The sequence below is a fragment of the Pseudophryne corroboree genome, chromosome 10 (genome assembly GCF_028390025.1).
Source record: "Pseudophryne corroboree isolate aPseCor3 chromosome 10, aPseCor3.hap2, whole genome shotgun sequence".
Lineage (NCBI taxonomy): Eukaryota > Metazoa > Chordata > Amphibia > Anura > Myobatrachidae > Pseudophryne > Pseudophryne corroboree.
Genome location: NC_086453.1, coordinates 245,799,058 through 245,808,306, shown reverse-complemented (window position 1 = coordinate 245,808,306; position 9,249 = coordinate 245,799,058). Strand labels below are relative to the sequence as shown.

Below are 9,249 nucleotides of genomic sequence, written 5' to 3'. Positions count from 1 at the left end.
CCAACTCGTTCCTAGGCAGGCTACGCTATGTATCACCGCTTTCCAGAAGAGGCACACAGCTGACAACCTCTTACGGAAACTGAGGAAAATCATCGCAGAATGGCTTACCACAATTGGACTCTCCTGGGTATTTGTGACATCGGACAACGCCACCAATATTGTGCGTGCATTACATCTGGGCAAATTCCAGCATGTCCCATGTTTTGCACATACATTGAATTTGGTGGTGCAGAATTATTTAAAAAACGACAGGGGCGTGCAAGAGATGCTGTCGGTGGCCGGAAGAATGGCGGGCCACTTTCGGCATTCAGCTACCGCGTACCGAAGACTGGAGCACCACCAAACATTCCTGAACCTGCCCTGCCATCATCTGAAGCAAGAGGTGGTAACGAGGTGGAATTCAACCCTCTATATGCTTCAGAGGATGGAGGAGCAGCAAAAGGCCATTCAAGCCTATACATCTGCCCACGATATAGGCAAAGGAGGGGGAATGCAACTGACTCAAGCGCAGTGGAGAATGATTTCAACGTTGTGCAAGGTTCTGCAACCCTTTGAACTTGCCACACGTGAAGTCAGTTCAGACACTGCCAGCCTGAGTCAGGTCATTCCCCTCATCAGGATTTTGCAGAAGAAGCTGGAGACATTGAAGGAGGAGCTAAAACAGAGCGATTCCGCTAGGCATGTGGGACTTGTGGATGGAGCCCTTAATTCGCTTAACCAGGATTCACGGGTGGTCAATCTGTTGAAATCAGAGCACTACATTTTGGCCACCGTGCTCGATCCTAGATTTAAAACCTACATTGTATCTCTCTTTCCGGCAGACACAAGTCTGCAGAGGTTCAAAGACCTGCTGGTGAGAAAATTGTCAAGTCAAGCGGAACGTGACCCGTCAACATCACCTCCTTCACATTCTCCCGCAACTGGGGGTGCGAGGAAAAGGCTAAGAATTCCGAGCCCACCCGCTGGCGGTGATGCAGGGCAGTCTGGAGCGAGTGCTGACATCTGGTCCGGACTGAAGGACCTGCCAACGATTACTGACATGTCGTCTACTGTCACTGCATATGATTCTCTCACCATTGAAAGAATGGTGGTGGATTATATGAGTGACCGCATCCAAGTAGGCACGTCAGACAGTCCGTACATATACTGGCAGGAAAAAGAGGCAATTTGGAGGCCCTTGCACAAACTGGCTTTATTCTACCTAAGTTGCCCTCCCTCCAGTGTGTACTCCAAAAGATTGTTTAGTGCAGCCGCTCACCTTGTCAGCAATCGGCGTACGAGGTTACTTACAGAAAATGTGGAGAAGATGATGTTCATCAAAATTAATTATAATCAATTCCTCCGTGGAGACATTCACCAGCAATTGCCTCCAGAAAGTACACAGGGACCTGAGATGGTGGATTCCAGTGGGGAGAATTAATAATCTGTGAGGAGGGGGATGTACACAGTGAAAGGGGTGAGGAATCGGAGGATGATGATGAGGTGGACATCTTGCCTCTGTAGAGCCAGTTTGTGCAAGGAGAGATTGATTGCTTCTTTTTTTGGTGGGGGCCCAAACCAACCAGTCATTTCAGTCACAGTCGTGTGGCAGACCCTGTCGCTGAAAATAATTTATAAAATCCTTTCTGTCATAGAAACAAACGGACAGTATACGAATTACCTCACATTGCAGGGACGCCTGCAATGTTATAGGAGTCACCTAAAGGCAGCTATTTTAATTAGTGGAGTTCCCACATGTGCACTAATGTTTTAATGTATGTTTTTAGGAGAAAATTTCTCTGTGTAGAATAGTTATGTGCTATAGAGGCACCAAATGCTATATTCTTGATTTGTGCAATATATGAAATACGGCCGGTAATTGTATAATTATATACATTTTATATATATATCTTTTTTACTGTGGGAATGAATAAAATCTTTAATTGAATGCTAAGCGCAGTTCCAGTTTTTTGTTTTTTTCTGTCGCTGAAATGATGGGTTCGTTAAAGTGTGTATGTCCTGTTTATACAACATAAGGGTGGGTGGGAGGGCCCAAGGACAATACCATCTTGCACCTCTTTTTTCTTTCATTTTTCTTTGCATCATGTGCTGTTTGGGGACAATTTTTTTGAAGTGCCATCCTGCCTGACACTACAGTGCCACTCCTAGATGGGCCAGGTGTTTGTGTCGGCCACTTGTGTCGCTTAGCTTAGTCACACAGCGACCTTGGTGCGCCTCTTTTTTTCTTTGCATCATGTGCTGTTTGGGGACTATTTTTTTGAAGTGCCATCCTGCCTGACACTGCAGTGCCACTCCTAGATGGGCCAGGTGTTTGTGTCGGCCACTTGTGTCGCTTAGCTTAGCCATCCAGCGACCTTGGTGCACCTCTTTTTTTCTTTGCATCATGTGCTGTTTGGGGACTATTTTTTAAATCTGCCATCCTGTCTTACACTGCAGTGCCACTCCTAGATGGACAAGAACAAGAAGCGACCAGGCACTGGTCCAAATTAAATAATGGTATAAATGTCTAGAAAACCAAATGTGGACAGTTGAAAAAGGTTAAACTCTTTTGAATTATAGTCCTAGTTGGTGGTGCGCCCAGAGCCAGAAAGTACAAGTACTAACAACAGGAGATAAAGAAAGCTCTTGTGTGGGCGCACTCTTATACAAAAAAGAAATTCTTTAAATGTGTGTCAAAAAGATATTTAAAACATCCATTTATTATTCAAGGTTAAAAAGCTATTACCCATCTATGATCCAAAAGTGAAATAAGAAAGAGATATAACGAGTATACAAAAAATGTTAAAATGTTCTGGTCTTTGTTTGGAGAGGTTGTAGACACTTATTTGTCTGACAGCCGTCTCCCCTGACCAGTACAGAAATTCTGTATTAGTGAAACCAAGGAAGGAGAAAAGTGTGTATCTTCAAAGAGCCAATATGGTTGGATCTATGTTGTACACTTGGCTGGCGACCAGATGCTCAGATTACCCACGTATTGGGGCTGTCTGTTACCGTGATTAAAGTCTGACGCTGGACTTATTATATACCAAAACAGGAGGGTGAAAGAAGATTAGTGGTGATACTGCTGTTGGTGGTCACCTTGAAAAGGAGTAGTACCTACTCTACAACACCGGGTATTCCCAGGAAGTCTCCTCTCCCGGTACTGACCCAGCCCAACGCCGTTTCGCTTCCAAGATCGAACGAGATCGGGCATTAGCGGCGTGGTATGGTAGTAGAGGAACTATATACCAATGAGAGTGCACCTATATAGGAGAATAAGGTAAGGTGTGGATCTGCTTTCCCGTTAGGCAGGGCGCAGCGACTCCCACTGCCGTGGTGTCACACGTCCTGGATCGTGGATGAGAGTCCACAGAAAAGTAGAAAAGTAGGAAAAAGTATAAGGAATAATCTTAATTAATTTTCACTTAATTAATTGTTATACATTATTCTTATTTGTGTTTTTTTATTTTATATTTTAATTCTCATATGAGATATGATAGGAGAAAGAAGTTCATAGGAGAACTCAAGCGTCAGACAGATTAATCAATCAAGTAGAAGTATGCACATATATTCTCTTCAATAGAGACATAAAATATTGCTATAGTGCAAAGATCATGCATGAATAGGACTCCTTTCTAATTACCAAAAATTTGTGGCAAATAATTAATTAATTTAAACAGCTGTAGTATCACTTACTGAAAGAGTAATTAATCTGGGCACAGTATTGAAAATTATGGTCCTTATGCATTATATACTGTGACACTGATAAGCTGCTTGCTGACCACAAAAAAAACAGACAGGACTGAAAATTGCCTACTAGACCTGACTATGTTGATCTTATGCTAATAATATGTGTATACACGATCACCTATGAGCACTTGTGTAGCAAATGTGGATATATCCACACTGTCTATAAGACTGTGTCCTGATATGCTGATCACATTTAGAAGTCTGTCAGATGTAGGTATATATATATATATATAATCGTCTACCCAGTAAAAGCAAGTTTACAAGACTCAGAAAAAGTGACAGTCAGAAAAAGTCCTACCTGACGGCAATTAGTGCCAGCCGGTCCTCTTTTGCGTAGGACTGGAATGGGCACTGTGACACTATTGAGCTGCTAGGTGTATGGCCAAAAAAATGGAGCTCAAAATACCTAAATAGACCTGACTATATTATTCACATAATAATAAATATGTGTGTATTATTCGCATATAAATAAGTGTACAGCCAATGTGGATATGCCCATACTGTTATGAGGCTATATCCAGGTACGCTGATCACACATGAGTGAATGATGTGTCTGATATGAGTATATGAGTGTGGTTGTGCACCCAGCGGGTGCGGGCTTACGAGACTCCAATTGTGACCGTCAGGGAAGTGGGTGAGAAAGTCCTATCCTGAGAGCGGTTGGTGCCAGCGGGTCCTTCCTTGCGTGGAAAACGCGTTTCGCCCGTACGGGCTTGTTCACTTCCCGATCCAGGAAGTGAACAAGCCCGTACGGGCGAAACGCGTTTTCCACGCAAGGAAGGACCCGCTGGCACCAACCGCTCTCAGGATAGGACTTTCTCACCCACTTCCCTGACGGTCACAATTGGAGTCTCGTAAGACCGCACCCGCTGGGTGCACAACCACACTCATATACTCATATCTGACACATCATTCACTCATGTGTGATCAGCGTACCTGGATATAGCCTCATAACAGTATGGGCATATCCACATTGGCTGTACACTTATTTATATGCGAATAATACACACATATTTATTATTATGTGAATAATATAGTCAGGTCTATTTAGGTATTTTGAGCTCCATTTTTTTGGCCATACACCTAGCAGCTCAATAGTGTCACAGTGCCCATTCCAGTCCTACGCAAAAGAGGACCGGCTGGCACTAATTGCCGTCAGGTAGGACTTTTTCTGACTGTCACTTTTTCTGAGTCTTGTAAACTTGCTTTTACTGGGTAGACGATTATATATATATATATACCTACATCTGACAGACTTCTAAATGTGATCAGCATATCAGGACACAGTCCTATAGACAGTGTGGGTATATCCACATTTGCTACACAAGTGCTCATAGGTGATCGTGTATACACATATTATTAGCATAAGATCAACATAGTCAGGTCTAGTAGGCAATTTTCAGTCCTGTCTGTTTTTTTTGTGGTCAGCAAGCAGCTTATCAGTGTCACAGTATATAATGCATAAGGACCATAATTTTCAATACTGTGCCCAGATTAATTACTCTTTCAGTAAGTGATACTACAGCTGTTTAAATTAATTAATTATTTGCCACAAATTTTTGGTAATTAGAAAGGAGTCCTATTCATGCATGATCTTTGCACTATAGCAATATTTTATGTCTCTATTGAAGAGAATATATGTGCATACTTCTACTTGATTGATTAATCTGTCTGACGCTTGAGTTCTCCTATGAACTTCTTTCTCCTATCTTATCTCATATGAGAATTAAAATATAAAATAAAAAAACACAAATAAGAATAATGTATAACAATTAATTAAGTGAAAATTAATTAAGATTATTCCTTATACTTTTTCCTACTTTTCTACTTTTCTGTGGACTCTCATCCACGATCCAGGACGTGTGACACCACGGCAGTGGGAGTCGCTGCGCCCTGCCTAACGGGAAAGCAGATCCACACCTTACCTTATTCTCCTATATAGGTGCACTCTCAGTGGTATATAGTTCCTCTACTACCATACCACGCCGCTAATGCCCGATCTCGTTCGATCTTGGAAGCGAAACGGCGTTGGGCTGGGTCAGTACCGGGAGAGGAGACTTCCTGGGAATACCCGGTGTTTATGTGTTGATCACCAAATAATGTAGGTCAATAAATCAATACCCTCTGTGAGTATGCCACCATATAATTTGTTGTGAACATCACAAATTGAGGCTGCACCCAGGTTTATTGTGATAAAGTATATTCCACACTGTACCTAAAAGTAGGTTAATTTTTAGGGAATTATCGTCTCAGTATACACAGAAATTTTTTAATATATATTTTCTCGGAAATTTTCATATATATATATATATATATATACCACTGCTAACGGTATTTATTGGCGAGTTCTACACATTCATTGTCTAGCTCTAAATAATAATTTGACTGAAAGGAATAACAATCAAAAGGAAAAACCTGGACCCTAATTAACTAAACAATTGCAATTAAACAATATGTATCCTTATGTAATTCCTTTTCCGTAAGAACAATGAATAAGGATTAAGATGAAAGATCAGCAACTCATAAACAATTACTTCTGCTGTCTATCCGTCATGAGTTAGGACAAGATTGTCGACACAGCGGCCGGCAGATGAGAGAGCAGCGGTCAGAGTTTCTAGCTGATTTGAAGAAAGATAGAAGCCGTACTTCTTTTCCCGTTAGGATGTTCACAGTGTCCTGATATCAAAAGACATTGCAGACCACTATGTCATAATTCAGGAATGAGTGTTAGCCGAAAGAGTATTAGATCACAATAATTGCTGATTAGTGTGTGATATTAATTAGGTCTACTGATTAGCATACTCAGCATGAACACTTCTTATCATAACATTGCAGCACAGGAAAAAAACCTTTGGTACACAAATCTAAACTCTTCATCAATCACTAAGGAGAACTGTTAAATCTCAATAAATTATTTAAGCTGTTTGAATTGAACCAATTATGGTAAATCACATCATATTATAGCTAGATTATAGCTTACAATATTGTTGCAGTTTTTGTTATAGTAATTGTATCGAATCTAGGTACCAAGCTTTTGAACTAACACAGAAGTTTGTTAGTAGAAACTCGAGTTTAGCAGGAATAGACAATAGTTACAGCGGACCTGACCACTCCATAACAGCCGTTTTCCCGTCATGAATTGAGGTCTCTAGACCAATACAGCGGACGGTGAGCGAGTGTATAGGGGTGGACCAGGTATTGTCTGTAAGAAAAAAGATAACAGTGGCCGTACTGCTGTCCACGTTAGTGCGGTTGCAGCTCCCTGATATCAGGAGACATTGCAGGGACGCTGCACCGCAATCGTGGATGAGAGCTGGCCGAAATGTTTACCGTGTACGTATCTAAGACGAGCGGTCCCAGGTGGGGCAGAGGGTATTAAATGAGCCAGTGGTTAGACAGGTCTTTAGCGGCGGAATTGCCGTGTTAGGTCTTTGCGGCAGGATTGCCGTGATGACGCGTTTCACCCGTAGGGCTTGCTCACATCACTGCACCGTCTGACATCTGTTACTGGAGTAAGGTAACAGCCCTTATATTGACTGGTTCCTCCTATCATGTTCAAAGTAAATTGATTGACGTTAATTTCAACCAGTGCACCTTGCAGGGGAGGTGATGAATACGTGTTGTTTGATTCTCACAGCTTATCCATCAAATTTAAACAGCTTACACCTGTAGCAAGGGATCAAAATTAACCCCATAGAGGACAGCTTAAATGCTAATTGTCAGTTTAAAAATCTCATTATTATAGTGATTCAAATTAGGACAAACCAAAATTCAAAAAAGGGAGAATCATAACACATATCAGATATATATTGTTAAACAAATTTATTATTAATATCATACGTACTACAGTTAATTGTTAATTGAAATATCCCCTTATCAGTAGTTATACTGAAGGATAATTGCTAAGAGGGGTGAAAAACAATAATAATAAAAGCATCATTTGTTATTAATTAAATGCCAATTCCTAAAAATTAAATTAAATCAACCAATCATTTTTTATTGCACATCTAACATCATTTAATGCTTGCGAAAATGTGGCCATTTCGGACCAATTTGGTATAATTAAAGGATGATATTTATTTTATTATTATTGTTATTTATAACAAATTATGCTCTTAGCGACGAAAAAATACATCGCTCATAACTGAGTACAAATTAAGTGACTAAAAATTAATTAATTATGCCATATTTAATCAAGTTTAAATTTAAATTCAAGCTTATCATAAGGGTAACATATACCAATGCAACTTCACAGATACACATGATTATTTATGTCCGCTTGTATGTGCGCGCATAGACTGCATCCCCGCACTCGGACATTATGTATAGCCGCACATCAACTCATAACATAGACAATTATATAAATAGATGCTAATGGATAAGGAAAAACCACTTCAAAGACCTTATGGAATATTACTTTCCCATTAACTAAGATCAAAAAACCACTAATAAATTGGTGAAAAAGTGTATTTTGTACCGGATGAGAGGGATGCATCAGTCTATGTAGACTATTAAGTACATATCCCACATGCATATGTACATCCAATCTAAGTATAAATATAAATATAAATATAGATGTAGGTCAAAATTAATATGCTTCGTATAGGTTACTTGAGGAAAAATGAATAGTTGGAAAAAACACATAAAACAGAGAAACAGCAAAAACAGAAAAACAGCAAAAGTAAATTTATTTTTAAATTTAAATTAAATCCAAATTCAAAATTTAAATTTTAAAGAAAGGGTAGATCAACAAGGGATGATATTCTAAGTGATATCAAAACAGGCCGGGTCAGAGACTCATTAGTGGGACATGTTATTCAAGATTACTCAAATAAACGCACTATAGTTTATATAATCATTCAGACCTTCAGGTGTCAAAGCACCCAGTTTGAAAGTCCAAAAACTTTCTCGCTTCAACAATTCATTGGTCAGATCTCCACCCCTGATGCCAAGTTGTATCCTCTCCAAACCAAAGGCCTTAAAATTCCTGAGATCTCCTTTGTGTGTATAATGGAAATGTCTGGCCACCGTGGTGAGTTGCCTACCCCTACTTATATCTAGAGCGGCATTCCTGATGGTACCAACATGTTCCAGGATACGCTGTTTCACCATCCTAGTGGTCATACCCACGTATCGCATACCACATTCACAGGAAATGCAGTAAACCACTCCCGTTGTTCGGCAATTAATGTAAGCCCTAATCTTATTGCTGTTGCCATATTTGTCCACCACTTCTTTTGTTCTAGACATGTATTGACAGGCCTTACATGCACCACAGGGAAAAGATCCAGCTATCGTCGGTGGTTTAGGAGCTGTACGTACAAAGTGGCTTTTTACTAGATGATCTCGTAAATTAGGGGCACGTCGCCAACTCATTGATACATTGTCACCAACATATTTTGACAAATCTTTGTCCGATGATAGTATATGCCAGTGTTTTTGGATACATTTTTTGATCTGATCCCAACCCTGGCTGAAACTCATAACAAATCTCAATTTTTCATCCTTATGAGTTGAAGT

At 40.2% G+C, this 9,249-nt stretch overlaps 2 pseudogenes; one reads left to right on the top strand and one right to left on the bottom strand.

The window, feature by feature from the left end:
• Window positions 1-3,098: 3,098 nt before the first annotated feature.
• LOC134967129 (5S ribosomal RNA) lies at window positions 3,099-3,217 on the bottom strand (annotated as a pseudogene).
• A 2,479-nt stretch (window positions 3,218-5,696) lies between these two features.
• Window positions 5,697-5,815, top strand: LOC134967119 (5S ribosomal RNA; annotated as a pseudogene).
• Window positions 5,816-9,249: the final 3,434 nt, after the last annotated feature.